This window comes from Eumetopias jubatus, unplaced genomic scaffold (genome assembly GCF_037043125.1).
Source record: "Eumetopias jubatus isolate StellerSeaLion01/CBP00866 unplaced genomic scaffold, mEumJub1_p1.0 scaffold_12, whole genome shotgun sequence".
Lineage (NCBI taxonomy): Eukaryota > Metazoa > Chordata > Mammalia > Carnivora > Otariidae > Eumetopias > Eumetopias jubatus.
Genome location: NW_028274818.1, coordinates 104,220,886 through 104,237,974, shown reverse-complemented (window position 1 = coordinate 104,237,974; position 17,089 = coordinate 104,220,886). Strand labels below are relative to the sequence as shown.

At 39.7% G+C, this 17,089-nt stretch overlaps 1 protein-coding gene and 1 pseudogene across 3 annotated transcripts in view; one reads left to right on the top strand and one right to left on the bottom strand.

Moving 5' to 3' along the window:
- LOC114214329 (NXPE family member 3-like) overlaps nt 1-17,089 on the bottom strand; it is a 59,937-nt gene that overhangs the window by 37,276 nt on the left and 5,572 nt on the right. The window lies entirely within an intron of this gene.
- Nucleotides 4,171-7,169, top strand: LOC148162877 (large ribosomal subunit protein eL21 pseudogene; annotated as a pseudogene).

Below are 17,089 nucleotides of genomic sequence, written 5' to 3'. Positions count from 1 at the left end.
TCGTGTGGCCGTGGCCAGCCAGGCAGCCCAGGATGCTGCCAACAGTGGACGAGTGGTGAGAGCAGGACAGCAAGTGCCACACATCCCAGGGGTAGAAGCCAGAGGGCTTTGGGCCCGGAATCCGAGGGCAGCATGGGGGCAGACAGGACAGTAAGGAGAAAGGAAAAACAGAACAGAGCTAACATTTATAACTTACAAAATTCCAGGCACTCTTTTTTGGGGCTTTATATGTATTATTTAATTTACTCCTTTACAAAATCCATGAAGTACTATACTATTCTTATTTCCATTTAGAAAAGGAACACCATACCATATACAAAATTAATGCAAAATGGATTAAAGACTTAAATGTAAGACCGTAAATCACGAAACTACTAGAATAAAACTTAGGGAAATAGCTTTTTAACACTGGTCTGGGCAATTACTTTTTTGGATACGTCACCAAAAGCACAGGCAAAAAAAGTTTCTATACAGCAAAGGAAACAACCAACAGAGTGAAAAGGCAACCTATAGAGTGGGAGAAAATATTTGCAAACCATATCACTGGTAAGGACTTAAGCTCCAAAATATGTAAGAAACTCCAACAACTCAATAACAAAAAAACTGGGCGCCTGGGTGGCTCAGTTGGTTGAGCGACTGCCTTCAGCTCAGGTCATGATCCTGGAGTCCTGGGATCAAGTCCCGCATCGGGCTCCCTGCTCAGTGGGAGTCTGCTTCTCCCTCTGACCCTCCCCCCTCTCATGCTCTCTCAAATAAATAAATAAATAATCTTTAAAAAATAAAATAACAAAAAAAAACTAATACCCAGTTAGAAAATGGGCTAAGGACTTGAGCAGACATTTCTCCAAAGAAGACATATAAATAGGCAACAGGTATATGAAAAGATGCTCAACATCACTCATCATCAGGAAAATGGAAATCAAAACCACAATATCACCTCACACTTGTCAGGATGACTATTATTAAAAAAATACAAACCCCAAAGTGTTGTCAAGGATTTGGGGAAATTGGAACACTAGCAACACTGTTGATAAGAATGAAAAATGGTGCAGCTGCTGTGGAATACAGTGTAGATGTCCCCCCCACAAAATTAAAAATAGAACTACCATATGATCTAGCAATCATACTTATTTTTTAAGATTTATTAATCTGAGAGAGAGAAAGAGAGAGCATGAACAGGGGAAGGGGCAGAGGAGAGGGACAGAGAATCCTTAAGCAGACTCCCTGCTGAGCATGGAGCCCCACAGAGGGCTCGATCCCAGGACCCTGAGATCATGACCTGAGCCAAAATCAATAGTTGGCCATTTAGCTAACTGACACCCAGGGTCCCCTAGCAATCCTACTTCTGAATATTTATCCAAAATAATTGAAATCAAGATCTTGAAGAGATATTATCATTCCTATAATAATTGCAGCACTATTCACAATATTCAAGATGTGGAAATATCCATTGACAGATGAAAGGATAAAGAAAACATGGTATGTATATACAATGGAATATTATTTAGCCTTAAAAAGAAGGAAATTCTGCAATATGAGACAGCATGGATGAACCTTGAAGCCATTATCCTAGGTCAGAGAAGCCAGTCACAGAGAGACAAATATTCCATGATTCTACTTATAGGAGGTATCTAAAACAGTCAAATTTACGGAATTGAAGAGTGGAATGGTGTTTGCCAGGAGCTAGGGAGACAGGAAATGGAGAGTTACTAATCAATGGGCATAAAGTTTTAGTTAAGCAAGATGAGTAAGTTCTAAAGATCTGCTGTACAACATTGTTCCTATAATACTGTGTTGTATATTTTAAAAATTGTTAAGCCGGTAGATCTCACACTGTGTTATCACAATAAAATTTTGAAATAAAAAATAAGTCATTTTCATCAAGACACTATTCATGTGAAAGGCAGGCATGATGTAGAGCCGGAGAAGATATCTGCAACATACACAACAAATGAAGGGGCTTGTAACCATAAAGAATTCCTGCAAATCCATAAGAAACAGACAAATGACCCAATTAAAAATGGGCAGAAGATAACAGGCATTTCACAGTAGAGGAAATTCAAATGATGAATAAATATATGAATAGATGCTCAATGGAATATAGTAAGAAAAGAAAGAAAATTAAAACCACAGTGAAGTACCCCTACATATTCAAAGAAAGGCTAAAACTAAGAGACAGACGATACCAATGTTCATGAGGATGTGAAGCAACCAAATCCCTATTATTTTGGTAAGAGAACAAATTGGGAAAACCATTTTGGAAAACTGCTTGGCAATAAGTACCAAAGTTTAACATATAGTATACCTTGGGACTAAGCAATTTAGCTTCTTGGTGTATACCCAACGGAAAGCCATGCATATGCACACCAAGAGACTGGACAAGATTTAGAGTAGCAATATTTAAAATAGCCAAAAACTGAAACTCAATTGTCTTATCAACCACAGAAATGATAAATTCAGGGCACTTGGTGGCTCAGTTGGTTAAGCGACTGCCTTCCGCTTGGGTCATGATCCTGGAGTCCCGCATCAGGCTCCCTGCTCAGCGGGGAGTCTGCTTCTCTCTGTGACCCTCCCCATCTTGTGCTCTCTCTCCCATTCTCTCTCTCTCTAATAGTAATAATTAAAAAAATGATACACTGTTGTATTTTCATGCACTAGAGTACTATGAGATGAAAATGAGTAATACCTTTACACTATAGATGAATCTCACAAAAACATTGAATGAAAGAAGACACATCTTAATGATAAAAAAGAAGACACGCAGGGCACCTGCGTGGCTCAGGCATTAAGCGTCTGCCTTCGGCTCAGGTCATGACCCCAGAGTCCTGGGATCGAGCCCCGCATCAGGCTCCCTGCTCAGCGGGAAGCCTGCTTCTCCCTCTCCCACTCCCCCTGCTTGTGTTCCCTCTCTCCCTGTGTCTCTCTCTGTCAAATAAATAAATAAAAATCTTAAAAAAAAAAAGACACGCATAAAAGTAATGTATTTGTATTTCTATAAAATGCAAAATCAGGCAAAAATAAACTATAATGTTTATATCTGGAAAGAAGAGAGGGTGGTAGTGATGGGGATGAAGGTGTAAGAGGAAGTTTCTGGGGATCCTAGTAATGTCTATTTCTTGACTTGAGTGATGATTACACAGGTGTGTTACCTTTTATTTCATTGAGCACTTATGATTTATGTATTTTCATGCATGTTATAGTTCTTCTTTTTTTAAGATTTTATTTATTTACTTGACAGAGAGAGGGAGCGAGCACAAGCAGTGGGGGGGGGCAGCAGGCAGAGGGAGAAGCAGGCTCCCCACAGAGCAGGGGGAGCCCGATGTGGGACTCGATCCCAGGACCCTGGGATCATGACCTGAGCCGAAGGCAGACACTTAACCAACTGAGCCACCCAGGTGCCCTATAGTTCAACTTTTTTAAAAGGTGTAAAGTTTTGGCTGCTATACCAAGAAGTCTGGCTCTTTCTCACAGTGAAAGGTTACTCTGGAAATGAAATCAACACTTTCCTTGGACCAGATTATTAAGGAATTGGGGTTTCCCTGCCAAACTCCTTCATACTTTTAGAAGAAAGATCAATCTTGCGGATCAACCACTTAAGTGGAACCAGAAATCCATATTTTCATTTGAAAGCCCCTACTGTTTAACTATCAACAACCCATTCAACTGTTTTAAACATGAGTTTAAACAGTCCAAACAAAATGCATCTGTAGCTACATTAAGCCCCAGAACTCCGGTTTTGACTTATGGACAAATAGGGAAATGCCTTCTCTCAGAGATATTCTTAGCTTCTTGCCATACCCATGTTTCCAAAAATACAGTCAATTACCCACTCTTTCCAGATGGGGATTTTTTTTTCCCCCTGAATCCTTGCATTTTTGTTTTTGTTTTTTTCTCTTTTCTAAAAAGCAGGACTGGACACCATGGATTTCCATCTCTTTCTCTTACAATGGGACAGAAAAGAAACACTTTTGAAGGGTGAGGAGAGTGGAGAACCATGGGAATTGCTTTTTTTTTTTCTCCATAGGATTTTCCTTGAAAAATCTCTTCTGGATTTGTGTTTTGAATTCCCTAATAGACTCTAATACTCAACCACTCACCCTCCTCCTAAGGATGATGTCCCACCCTGCAATGGCTGCCCCTGGAGTCCCATGGGGGCACAGGTAAGGAGATTGAGAGCTTCCCTCAGTCCCCTCACCCAGATTAAAGCATTAATCAATTCAAACCTTAGGTTGCACAATGAGAGAACACAGGAGCCAATGATGAGAGGCAGTAGAGGCAAGCGTGTTACTCCCGCAAGCCAGAAAGACAAATCCCACAGTCAGAATCTTGTACCCCGTGAATGGATCCATGACAGCCTAGACTTTTCTCTTAAATATCCAGTATGAACCACAGACCCATGTACAGCATAAAACAGTAAAAGTTTAGGGGCGCCTGGGTGGCTCAGTCCAAGAAAGGGCGTGGAAATTGTTATGTGGCATAAATGCATGTTCTGCCTGGTACTGCAAACTCTTCCAGGCCCTGTGTCTTTCAAAATCCACCTAGTCCCCCATCCTGCCCCCCTCAACCCCTGGAATCCTAGAGTCTCACTTTCTGTCCTTTGGAACCAATACAGCTTCCTATAAGCAGGCAGATTCCATTCTGGGGTGCCAAGAACCCTCTACTACCCCCACCCCAGGCCTTTGCATGAAGTCTGGCTTACACATCTGAGGACTTACTTTCTTCACAACTGTTTTAGGTAATAATTCACCATATCCAAAAGCCATCAGTGAGAGAATTTACATTTTGCCATTCACTTTAAGTTTTCACAAAATGTATTTGGTGTTCATTGTAGTTTTTTATTGATATATTGTGACTCTATAATGGGAGGACTTTGGCACGACAAATTCCCACTGTAGGAAAAGGGTATCTATCTGAGAGCATCAGAGTGGATTATTCCAGAGGACAATGATTAGCAAGAATAACAGATATAAAAGCAGCTACCACTCCTAGGGCTGAGTTCCAAACCTTCTGGAGAGGACTCAAGTCATGGCCCACTGAATGGCAGAGAAGTCACTGTGGTGTCATGGCAGCGGAACTTGCTATAAACCTACCTTCTGGAACCTCCTGGAAATCAGTGCTTTAAGGTGTTAGTGAGAGATGTTCAAGGGGACTACCAGGGGAATGCAAAACACTGTACCCAGCCGAGCCCAGTCACTAGGAATACCCGAAACCCACAGCGCACTCATCTAAAGCATATTCTAGCTACCTCAGCTCCCTGGATGTGTTATGAGCCCGACCCACCCAGATCTCCTGTCACAGCTTTGTCCCATTTTAGATTTCCTCTTTGGCCACTTCACAATTCTGAAGCTGCAACTTTTCCAGTGCCCACTTCCACAAGCAAATTTCAGGTCTTTTTTCAATATAAAGTGCCATATTTATTGTAGTATTTATGTAGTTCACAAATTTATGAAGTGTGAAATCACACTATTGTTTTAGTAGGTTCATACTTTTTTTTAATGCGTCACTGACAGTTTTTGAGGATTATGCCCCTAATCCCATTTTTCCCATAAGCCCCATGGTTTTCAATGTGTGATTTTAGTGGTTTTTAGGAATGCATATGTTATACTATTGCAGAATTGATTGTATATACAACTCTAGGCTAAAACATTTTAAAATCTTGGTGAAATGAGTGATTTTCTAGGAAATTTTCAAAACTGATGTAAGAAGAAGTTAAAATCCTGAACTGATCACAAATCACAAAGGATCTTTTTTTAGGTTATCAACAATATACTACCAAGAAAGATGTCTAATTGGCTTTGAGGGTAAATTATTTCAGATGCTCTAGAAATAAATCATTTCTATACTGTATAAACGCTGCCGAACACTGGGGAAAATGGAATATTTCCCAATTCATTTTATGAAACTAACAGAAACCTGGACACCGACTCCTGGCTAACATACACAACATAAAAAAAATTCAAAACCTCCTATCAATCTCACTTAAAAGTACAGATGTAATGATTGTAAACAAAATATAAGCAAATCAGATTCAACCACATTTTTAAAGGATCATAATGATGCTATGCCCAATTTGGATTTACCATAGGAGAACTAGTTAAACATCAGGAAATCTGTTAATATAGTTCATTGTATAAATAGGAGAAAGGACAATTCAAATAGGTACAAAACCAGTATTCTGTGAAATTAAACATTCAATAATTATTTTAGTGAACAAAAGCTCTAGAAAAGTAGGAATAGATAAGTATTTCTATACCATGAAAAAAATTTAAATCTATCTCAAACCAATAGCTAATATCAAAAGATAAAAGGTAAAACACCAAAAATTTTCCTGTTAAGTAATATGGTACTATTACTGTAATACTAGGATTATAAAGTACTTACTAAGTAAAGTACCAGCCAATATTCCAAGAATTTTACATTCAGTAGTTAAATCCTCGGAATGGAACTATGCCCAAGGTGACACAGTAGGGCATAAACAAAGTTTCTGTTATTCACAGATGATATCGTTACCTAGAAACCCAAGGGAAGCACCTGAAAAATTGCTGGAATCAATTATAATTCAGTAACATAGCTGGTTATAAAATATTTAAACAAAAACTAATAGCTTCCTTTCAGCCAGAGCTGCCATCTTCCAGTAATTCGTCAAAATGACCAACACAAAGGGAAAGAGGAGAGGTACCCGCTATACGTTCTCTAGGCCCTTTAGAAAACATGGAGTTGTTCCTTTGGCCACATACATGCGAATCTATAAGAAAGGTGATATTGTGGACATAAAGGGAATGGGCACTGTTCAAAAAGGAATGCCCCACAAATGTTACCATGGCAAAACTGGAAGAGTCTACAATGTTACTCAGCATGCTGTTGGCATTGTTATAAACAAAGAAGTTAAGGGCAAGATTCTTGCCAAGAGAATTAATGTATGCATTGAGCATATTAAACACTCACAGAGCCAAGACAGCTTCCTGAAGCGTGGCAAGGAAAATGATCAGAAAAAGGAGGAAGCCAAAGAGAAGGGTACTTGGGTTCAACTGAAGCGCCAGCCTGCCCCACCCAGAGAAGCACACTTTGTGGGAACCAATGGAAAGGAGCCCAAACTGCTGGAACCCATTCCCAATGAATTCATGGCATGATAAATGTAAAGAAAATAAAAGACCTCAAGACTGTAAAAACGTTTCTCTTAATTGAGTAGCAGCGTGGTATCCTTTCCCCCCAAAAAAATATTTAAAGCAAATTTTGTGTCCTAATTCATTGGGTGATGTCCTTATTCAAACTTAGTGGCTTTTTTCTTGCTGAAAGATGTGAGGTGGTTTCTTGTAGAACAATATACTCAATTGGTTAGGAAACAGCCAGATACTACTTCAAAAATATTTATAGTTTTATAGGTCTGTCTATACCTAGGTCTAGGTATAGACCTATAAACTAAAAACCTATTTATAGGTCTATACCTAGACCTCCAAATCCCTAAGAAGAAAGAATTTTAAAAATATGTGAAAGGTTATCTGTCGCATTGCACTTAAGCTCAGGGCAAGCTGAGTTCTTGTAATTGTATCCTGTCTTAAATAGCTGTGTTTTAAGGATAAAGAACTTGCCTTTGAAGCCTACTATTTATAAACAGATGGTCTGAGGGAGGCTTGTTTTCCCTGTCATTTCCTGTTACGGTTTTCCTGCATGGTGCTCTAGCTCTTAGGAAAAATGTATTTCTTGGAATTGCTCTTTCTTGCCCCAGGTCCTTTGTACTTGTCTTTGCCTGAAATACCTACACTTTAAGTTGGTGAAAACAAAACAAAACTAAACTCATAGCTTTTCCATATACTTTCCCACATACTAGCAATGATTAGTTGCCAAAGTTTCAACAGAAATGGATTTTTAATTTTCTGGGAATAAAGTGATAAAAGTATAATATGTATATGAATGCAACTTCAAAACTTTACTAAATGACATGGAAAAAGAGTTAAATAGAGAGATGTATCATGTTCTTGGACAGGAATACACAGTATTGTAAATACCTTCATTCTCTCAAAATTAATTTATAAACTTAATGCAGTTATGAGTAAAATTCCAAAGGGGTATTTCTTAAATATATTTTTTAATATTTTATTTTTAAAAAATTTTGGGGGGCTCCTGGGTGGCTCAGTCGGTTAAACGTCCACCTTGGGCTCAGGTCATGATCCCAGGGTCCTGGGATAGAGCTCCATGTCAGGCTCACTCAGGGGGGAGTCTGCTTCTCCCTCCCCCTCTACCCCTCCCCCTTTCTCACGCGCACATGCCCGTTCTCTCTCAAATAAATAAAATCTTTTAAAAAATTAAGTATTATGCAGCCATCAAAAGGAATGAGATCTTGCCATCTGCAACGACATGGATGGAACTGGAGGGTGTTATGCTGAGTGAAATAAGTCAATCAGAGAAGACATGTATCGCATGACCTCACTGATATGAGGAATTCTTAATCTCAGGAAACAAACTGAGGGTTGCTGGCGTGGTGGGGGGTGGGAGGGATGGGGTGGCTGGGTGATAGACATTGGGGAGGGTATGTGCTATGGTGAGCGCTGTGAATTATGCAAGACTGTTGAATCACAGATCTGTACTTCTGAAACAAATAATGCAATATATGTTAAGAAAAAAAAAAGAAGAAAGCAGGAGGGGAAGAATGAAGGGGAGTAAATCGGAGGGGGAGATGAACCATGAGAGACGACGGACTCTGAAAAAGAAACTGAGGGTTCTAGAGGGGAGGGGGGTGGGGGGATGGGTTAGCCTGGTGATGGGTATTAAAGAGGGCACGTTCTGCGTGGAGCACTGGGTGTTATGCACAAACAATGAATCATGGCACACTACATCAAAAGCTATTGATGTAATGTATGGTGATGAACATAAGAATAAAAAAATTTAAAGAAAAAATTAAATAAAAATAAATTTTTTTAATTTAAATTCAATTTAGTTAACATATAGTGGATTATTAGTTTCAGGGGTAGAATTTAGTGATTCATTAGTGGCATATAACACCCAGGGCTCATTACATCAAGTGCCTTCCTTAATGCCCATCACCCAGTTACCCCATCCCCTTCCCCACCTCCCCTCCAGCAACCCTCAGTTTATTTCCTATAGTTAAGAGTCTCTTATGGTTTGCCTCACTCTCTGTTTTTATCTTATTTTATTTTTCCTTCCCTTCCCCTATTTTCATCAGTTTTGTTTGTTTTTTAAATTCCACATATGAGTGAAATCATATGGTATTTGTCTTTCTCTGAGGGGGTATTTTTAATCTAACAAAATAATCATTGGGTTCATGTGGGAAAAATGTTCAAAAATCACCAAGAAAATGCTTAAGTAATGAGAGGTACTTTGATCTTAAAATGTGCTCTGAACTAAAATGTGCTTTAAACGACAGTAAATAAAAAACATATTATACTGAAAATAGACTAGAGAGACTAATAAAACTGCAAAATCCAATTGCATGCTAGAGAGAAAACCTAGAGTCAGACCAAGCATAGTAATTAGCATGTGACAGAAGTAACATTTCAAACCAGTACAGAATAAAGACGTTATTCAATAAATGATATTGTGATAATTTGGGTGAAATTTTTTTGTTTTTGAAGATTTTTTAAATTTATTTATTTGACAGAGAGAGACACAGCGAGAGAGGGAACACAAGCAGGGGGAGTGGGAGAGGGAGAAGCAGGCTCCCCACCGAGCAGGAAGCCCAACGCAGGGCTCGATCCCAGGACCCTGGGATCATGACCTGAGCCGAAGGCAGACACTTAACCCACTGAGCCACCCAGGTGCCCCTGGGTGAAATTTTCTAATTAAAGAATTAAAATTTTGATAATAAAACAAAAAATTATTTTTTTAAAGTAAAGATTTACTTACTCTTGCATTGGAAAAGACTTTTTATTGTAGTATAATACACATAACATGAAATTTATTATTTTAGCACTTTAAAGTGTACAATTCGGTGACATTAAGTACATTCACAATATTGTGCAACTGTCATCACTATCTGCTTCCAGATCTTTTAATCACCCCAAAGAAAACCCCATATCCATTAAGCAGTCAACCCCCATTTTTCCCTCATTCCCACTGGCATCCATGAACTTTCTGTCTATGGATTTGCCTATTCTAGACATTTCATATAAATAGAAACATATATATTGTGCCTATTGTTTCTGGCTTCTTTCATTTCACATAACATTTCCAAACTCATCCATGTTTTAGCCTGAATCAGTACTTCCTTACTTTTAACAGCTGAATGATATTCCACTGTACGGATATACTACTTTTTGTTTGTCATTCATCAGTTGATGGACATTTGGGTTGTTTCTACCTTTTGGCTATTATGAACAGTATTGCTACAACCACCTGTGTACAAGTTTTTGTGTGGACCTATGTTTTCAATTCTCTTGATTTATGAATTTTAGGAGTGATTTCCATTTCTGCAAAAAGGCCTTTGGGATTCTGATAAGGATTGCATTGAATCTGTAGATCACTTTGTAGTATGATAGATATGCTATTGTCATCCTAACAATATTAAGTCTTCCAAACCATGAATTTGGATGTATTTCCATTTATTTAGATCTTCCTTAATTTCTTTCAGCAATTTTTTGTAGTTTTTAGTGTACAAGTCTCACACCTCTTTGGTCAACTTGATTTTTTTAGTATTTTATTCTTTTTATGTATTGTAAATGGAATTGTTTTTTAAATGTCATTTTTAGATTGCTAATTGCTAATGAATATAAATACAACTGGTTTTTGTGTGTTTTGTATCCTGCAACTTTGCTGAATTGGTTTATTAGTGCTAATAAACACACATTGTGTATTTTTAGGAATTTGTCCATTTCATCTAGATTATTTAATTTGTTGGCATGCACCTGTTCAGAATATTCTTTTATGACCTTTTTTTTTCCTGTAAGGTCAGTAGTAATGTTATCACTTTCACTTCTGATTTTATTAATTTGAGTCTTCTTTCTTTTTTTTTTTCATAGTCTAGCTAAAGATTTGTCAATTTTGTTTATCTTTTCAAGGAACCAACTTTTGGTTTAATGGATTTTCTCTATTACTTTTGTATTCTCTACTTTGGTTATCTCCACTCTAATCTTTATTATTTCCTTCCTTCTGATCTCTTTAGGTTTAGTTTGCTCTTTTTCTAGTGTGTGTGTGTGGGACAGTGTGCTTTATAAGCCTGACACCAAAGGATAAAAATCATAAAAAAACCTGACAGCTTAATTACAAGAAAAACATTTAACTTATATACATCAAAAAAACACATGAATAAATTAAAAGACAAAAAACAAACTGGAAAAATATTTAAAACCTTTGTCAAACAAAGGTTAACATTCTAAGAGCTCCTGCAAACAGTAAAATGAACATCCTAGCAGAAAAGTAGGTAATAGACAAGCCTAAGAAAAAGAATGAAAGAAAAATCACCCTAATGGTTACTAAACATATAATTAAATTCTGAACCATAATTGTAAATAAAGAAATTAAAATAAAAGATGTAATATTTCTCTGTTAATTTTCTTACTGGGGTGAAATTCACATAACACCAAAATTAATCATTTCAAAGTAAGCAATTCAGTGGCATTTAGTACATTCACAATGTTATGTAACTACCACATCTATCTAGTTCCAAAAATTTTCATCACCCCAAAAGGAAACCTAGTACCCATTAAGCAGTTACTCTTCACTCACCCTCCCCCCAGCTACTAGCACCATCGATATTTTTTTTTCCATCAAAGAGGAAATAAAACAGTGATAATTCACCTATCTGTACATCAGAATCACCTGGGAAGCCTCAAAAATTCCAATGCCTAAAGGCACATCCCAGACCAATTAAATCAGAATCTTTGGGAATGGGACCAGGGTATCAGTATTTTCTAAGGTTCTCCACATGAGGACACCTGGGTGGCTCAGTTGGTTAAGCGTCTGCCTTCAGCTCAGGTCACGATCCCAGGAAACTGCGATCAAGTCCCCGCTTCTCCCTCTGCCTGCCATTCCCCCTGCTTGTACGCTCTTTCTCTCTCGCTCTCTCTCTCTTTCTCTCTCTGACATAAAAATAAATAAAATCTTAAAAAAAAAAGGTTCTCCATATGATTCCAATGTACAGTCAAGGTTGAGAATCAGTAATTTAAAAGAATGATAATATCCAATGTTAATTCTAGTGACAGTGTATCCTAGTATAGGGTGCTCTGTAATTTGTGCAAATTTTTGAAAGAATTGTCTGGCAATAATAATAGCTTACATTTATTGAGCTCTTATCATGTTCAGACGCTAGGCTAAGTGTGTTATTAGTTCTTTTAATCCTCACAGCAGCTCTATGGAGCAGTGTGTTATCACCCTCATTTTACAGATGTACAAACAGAGATACAGAGAAACTAAATGATGTAACTAAATAATATAGCAAGTGTTTTTAATCCATGTTTTAGCCACTACTCTACATTGTAGACTGCCATCTTTTATTTTTATGTTTTTTAAAGATTTATTTATTTGAGAGAGAGACACACAGAGAACATGCAAGAGAGGGGGGAGGGGCAAAGGGAAAGGGAGAAGCAGACTCCCTGCTGAGCAGGGAGCCCGATGCAGGGCTCGATCCCAGGACCCTAAGATCATGACCTGAGTCAAAGGCAAGGAAATCATCCTGGATGTGCACAAGAATTTTCAGTGCATGCTATTTAAAAATGAAAATTGAAAACAATTTAAATACCCAGGTGTACAATATGAAATTATTAAATTACATAAATTATGTGATTGAATATGAGGTAGCTATTTTAAAGATTTTATTTATTTATTTGTCAGAGCCAGAGAGAGCACAAGCAGGGGGAGCAGCAGGCAGAGAGAGAAGCAGGCTTCCCGCTGAGCAAGGAGCCCGATGTGAGACTCGATCCCAGGACCCTGGGATCATGACCTGAGCCGAAGGCAGACGCTTAACAACTGAGCCATCCAGTCATCCTAAGAAGTGGCTATTTTATTTTTTTAAGATTTTATTTATTTATTTGACAGAGAGAGACACAGCGAGAGAGGGAACACAAGCAGGGGGAGTGGGAGAGGGAGAAGCAGGCTTCCCGTGGAGCAGGGAGCCCGATGTGGGGCTCGATCCCAGGACCCTGGGATCATGACCTGAGCCAAAGGCAGACGTTTAACTGACTGAGCCACCCAGGCGCCCCGAGGTAGCTATTTTAAAGGGTAGTTGAATATATGTGTACACAGTTGAATGACTCCAAATGCTAATAGTATCTCTGAATGACAGATTATGGATAACTTTTATCTTCTTCTTTTTTGCATATGTGTATTTCCTAATTTTTCTATAATGCTTATGTATTTTTTGGTTTTTAAAATAAGTTTAAAGGGGCACCTGGCTGGCTCATTTGGTGGACTGTGGAACCCTTGATCTCAGGGCTGTGAGTTCAAGCCCTATGTTCGGTGAAGAGTTTACTTAAAAAAAAAATCTTTAAAAAAATAAAATAAGTTTGAAATGTTAACTGTCTTCATCAACAAACCTCCTCTATCCCTTTGCCCTTGGGATACAGTATAATCTGGAGACCTTACACAAAACCTATCATGCTCCCATCATCCCCTCTCCATTTTTGAAACTTTTGGGTTCTGGTCTGTACTATTCCAAGCTGTCTCTAGTCCAGATGAAAAGAGAATTAGATGTTACTATTTTAACCCCCAAACTCAACTTGTTTCCTTCCCCCCTTACACCTATGCCTTCATTTCTTCAAAACAAACATCAAATCCACCCTCTAGTGTTGCATGGTTGAGGAGCTAAATGTGACTAAGAACTTAAAGAGAAAAGCATAGAAATAAAACCTATCTCACCCCTTCTCAAATATTTTTTTTCCTTTCTTGTTTTTGGTGGCGGGGGGTGGGGGGCTTCTCCTTTTACTTTATCTTTTTTCTCCTCTTCCCTGAAAAGAAATAGATAATGTAGCACCACTTCCCTCCCCCCACACACCATCCTGGATTCAGGTCATACTTACTGTTACTATCCAGCCACTTACTACACATCTTGTATAACTTGCTTCACCTGTTTCTTCTGTAACTAAATTAATCATATCTACCTTATTTGCATTAAAAAGTAGTGGTGTTATAACCTGCAAATATTCTGAAGATAAAAAATACACTTTATAAATTCTGAAGAAGGCAATTTTTTTCCTCTCTAATTTCTTCTTTTGCTCTCCTGCCTCCTTTGACTACTTGTTAGATTTTCTTCCTTTTCTGCTCCTCTCCTTCCCATTTTCTACCTCCTCACCTCTGTTCATTTATTCATTCTGCAAACATTGATCAACAGTTGGGTCAGGCACACTGCTAGGGTTCTTTGAAGAGCTCACAGCTAAAGTGGGGAACCAGGCTCGTAGATCAGTAGCTGCAGTATGATGTCTAAGTACTAGAACAGCACAGAGGACCCTGCGACAAAATCTGGGCACAGGAAGTCTTCACAGAGGAAGTGGTGGTTTGAAGAGGGCCTTGAAGGATGAAATAGTTCACAGATAAGCAGAGGAGGGAGAGAAGAGCATCCCAGATAGAAGGGCCACATGCACAGACAGAAACATGGGTAATCCCAGAAAGGCAGAGGCAGAAAATGCAGTTAGAATGGAAGGTTACAGCCACATCAGCGATGTTTTTAAACCTGACTAGAGAGTTTGGATTTAACAACCCAGCTCAGGGGTTTCTGGTTTTGTTTTTGCTGTGGTCTCAGGAGTGGGCTGGCAGGATCATTGAGCAGACTCAAAGCAGTGCAACAGGAAAACATGGGGCCCCTTGTTCAAAGATTATTACAAATTTCAAAATGGGGATGGCAGAGCATTAAACCCAGCACAGGCCCTTCTGAGCACGGGGCTCTGTGTGACTGTACAGTTTGAGCACCCATGAAGTCAGCCCTGATGAAAGGCAATAGTAACACGGACAGGCCTGGCACAATACACAGGAACTGACCCAGGCAGTACAGGAAATGAGGCAGTTGGGATCCCACAGTGAGGTCTGTGAACTATCTGAAGTATTTAAAATATTTAGTAGAGGGGCACCTGGGTGGCTCAGGTTAAGCGTCTGCCTTCGGCTCAGATCATGATCCCAGGGTCCTGGGATCCAGCCCTGCATCAGGCTCCCTGCTCAGCAGGAAGCCTGCTTATCCCTCTCCCACTCCCCCTGCTTGTGCTCTCTCTCTTGCTGTCTCTCTCTCTGTCAAAAAAAAAAAAAAATCTTAAAAAAAAAATTTAGTAGAAATGGACACTGAAGGTATCCAATATCCAGTGGATATTGGAAGTAGAAAGGAAAATTTTAATAAATTTGAAACAAAAATGGGTAAAAGGTTACATCATAAATGCAATGTTGTAAAAAGAGACTAAAAAGGGTGTCTCAGTTGTCGCCGCTCTAACAAAATACCACAGACTGGGTGGCTCATAAACAACAGAAACTTAGTTCTGGAGGCTGGAAGTCCTAGATCAGAGTGCCAGCATGGTCAGGTTCTTGTGCAGGGGGAGTGACAGAGGGAGAGGGAGAAGCAGATCCCCAGCTGAGCAGGGAGCTGGGACTCGATCCCAGGACGCTGGGATCATGACCTGAGCTGAAGGCAGATGCTTAACAGACTGAGCCACCCAGGTGCCCTTGGGAGGACTTTTTGAGGAAAAAGCCAAAATCACTAAAGACTCTCTCCCATGTCCAACCAAGGAAAGATCGCCCTGATGGGCCCAACCCCCTCTGTCTATGCGTTGATTTGGAATTTTGTTAGACCCCATGCTCCAGCATATACCCCTCTGGGTTCACATTACCATCCCATCCCCATCTTAGCCCCTTCCTGGTCTCCCACCCTTCCTCTCTTCCCACTGTCTGCCAAGACTTGCCGAGGTCTTTCTTCTTTTTGCAGTGGCTACACTGTCATTTATTTGAAGAGAGCAAAGGGTCACCAAATTTGGCTGCCTTATCCCTTGTGGGTGGTTTTATGGAAAGGGAGGTGGGGGTGAAGGAGAGGGAGGGCTAGCTGGGAAAAAGATGATATCGGATTTGTGAGCCTGAATTTTATTTGATTTTGTTTTGCTAAATTTTGAGAAAATATGGCCCCAGTTTATGAACATGATCTTGGTTTGCAAGGCAAGGGCTAAATTCTAATAACAGCCCTGAACTGAGGTTTTAGGGGCTGAACAGAGGATGAGTTTGAGTTGATATTTTCAAATACAAGTAATACAGGGCTCTTACTCCACAAACCAAGAAAATGTTATTTTAACAAGTTCACAGTGGTGCCAACAGGACTCCTAGAGATCACACCCGACGGGATCATGTGCACTAGCAGCTCTGGGAATCTACATATCTCCACCTTACTATCAGGATCCTTTGAATACAAATGCCTGCCCCAACCAGTACACACTCACCCTCTAATGAAAGCAGAAGAGCCCCTCCTTACTCTAGCTCCCAGTCAGCTTTGTCACTTGTTGCTGACTGGCTGCCCCTGGGCCTTGGCCTTCTGGTTCAGTGTGCCACCCCTTTAAGGCCACCCTTGCCCACCCTCACCTGCTGCACTCCCAGCTCCACTTCCTTGACCAGGAATGGGACTCAAGCTAATAACTGTTCAGGGCCTTTCCGATCCCATTGCAAGTTGCTCCTGCTATCTGCCAACTGACATGTCCTCCCCCATCATTTCTAAACAACGTCAGCTCCTGGCTCAGTGTCACTCTCTCCAATTTCTTACCTGTCCGAACACTCAGCAATTTGAAAATCCATGTAGATGAACTTTTCAACACTATACAGCATTTCACTTCCATGAGCTGCTCTCCATCGATAACACTGTCATCCACCCTCCTTCAGTCACTCATTCTGGGCTAACCATTTCACACCTGGGCCTCTGTCCTCAAACTCCAAATATGTCATCTCCTCCTCTCTCTCAGGCAGTGACTGTGGTTCCCATTTCTGAAAAAATTTCACAGGCTTCCCCACCCCCATTTCTATCTAGCCATCGGAATCTGTGTCCATATAATCGGCCTTCCCATCAGTTGCCATGGATGAACCATCTATATTTGTATAAAGACAATCCTTCACTAGACTCCATCCTTCCTCACCTTCACAAGGCTATGGCTCCAGAAATTCTCCTTGCTCTCTCTTACATCACCAT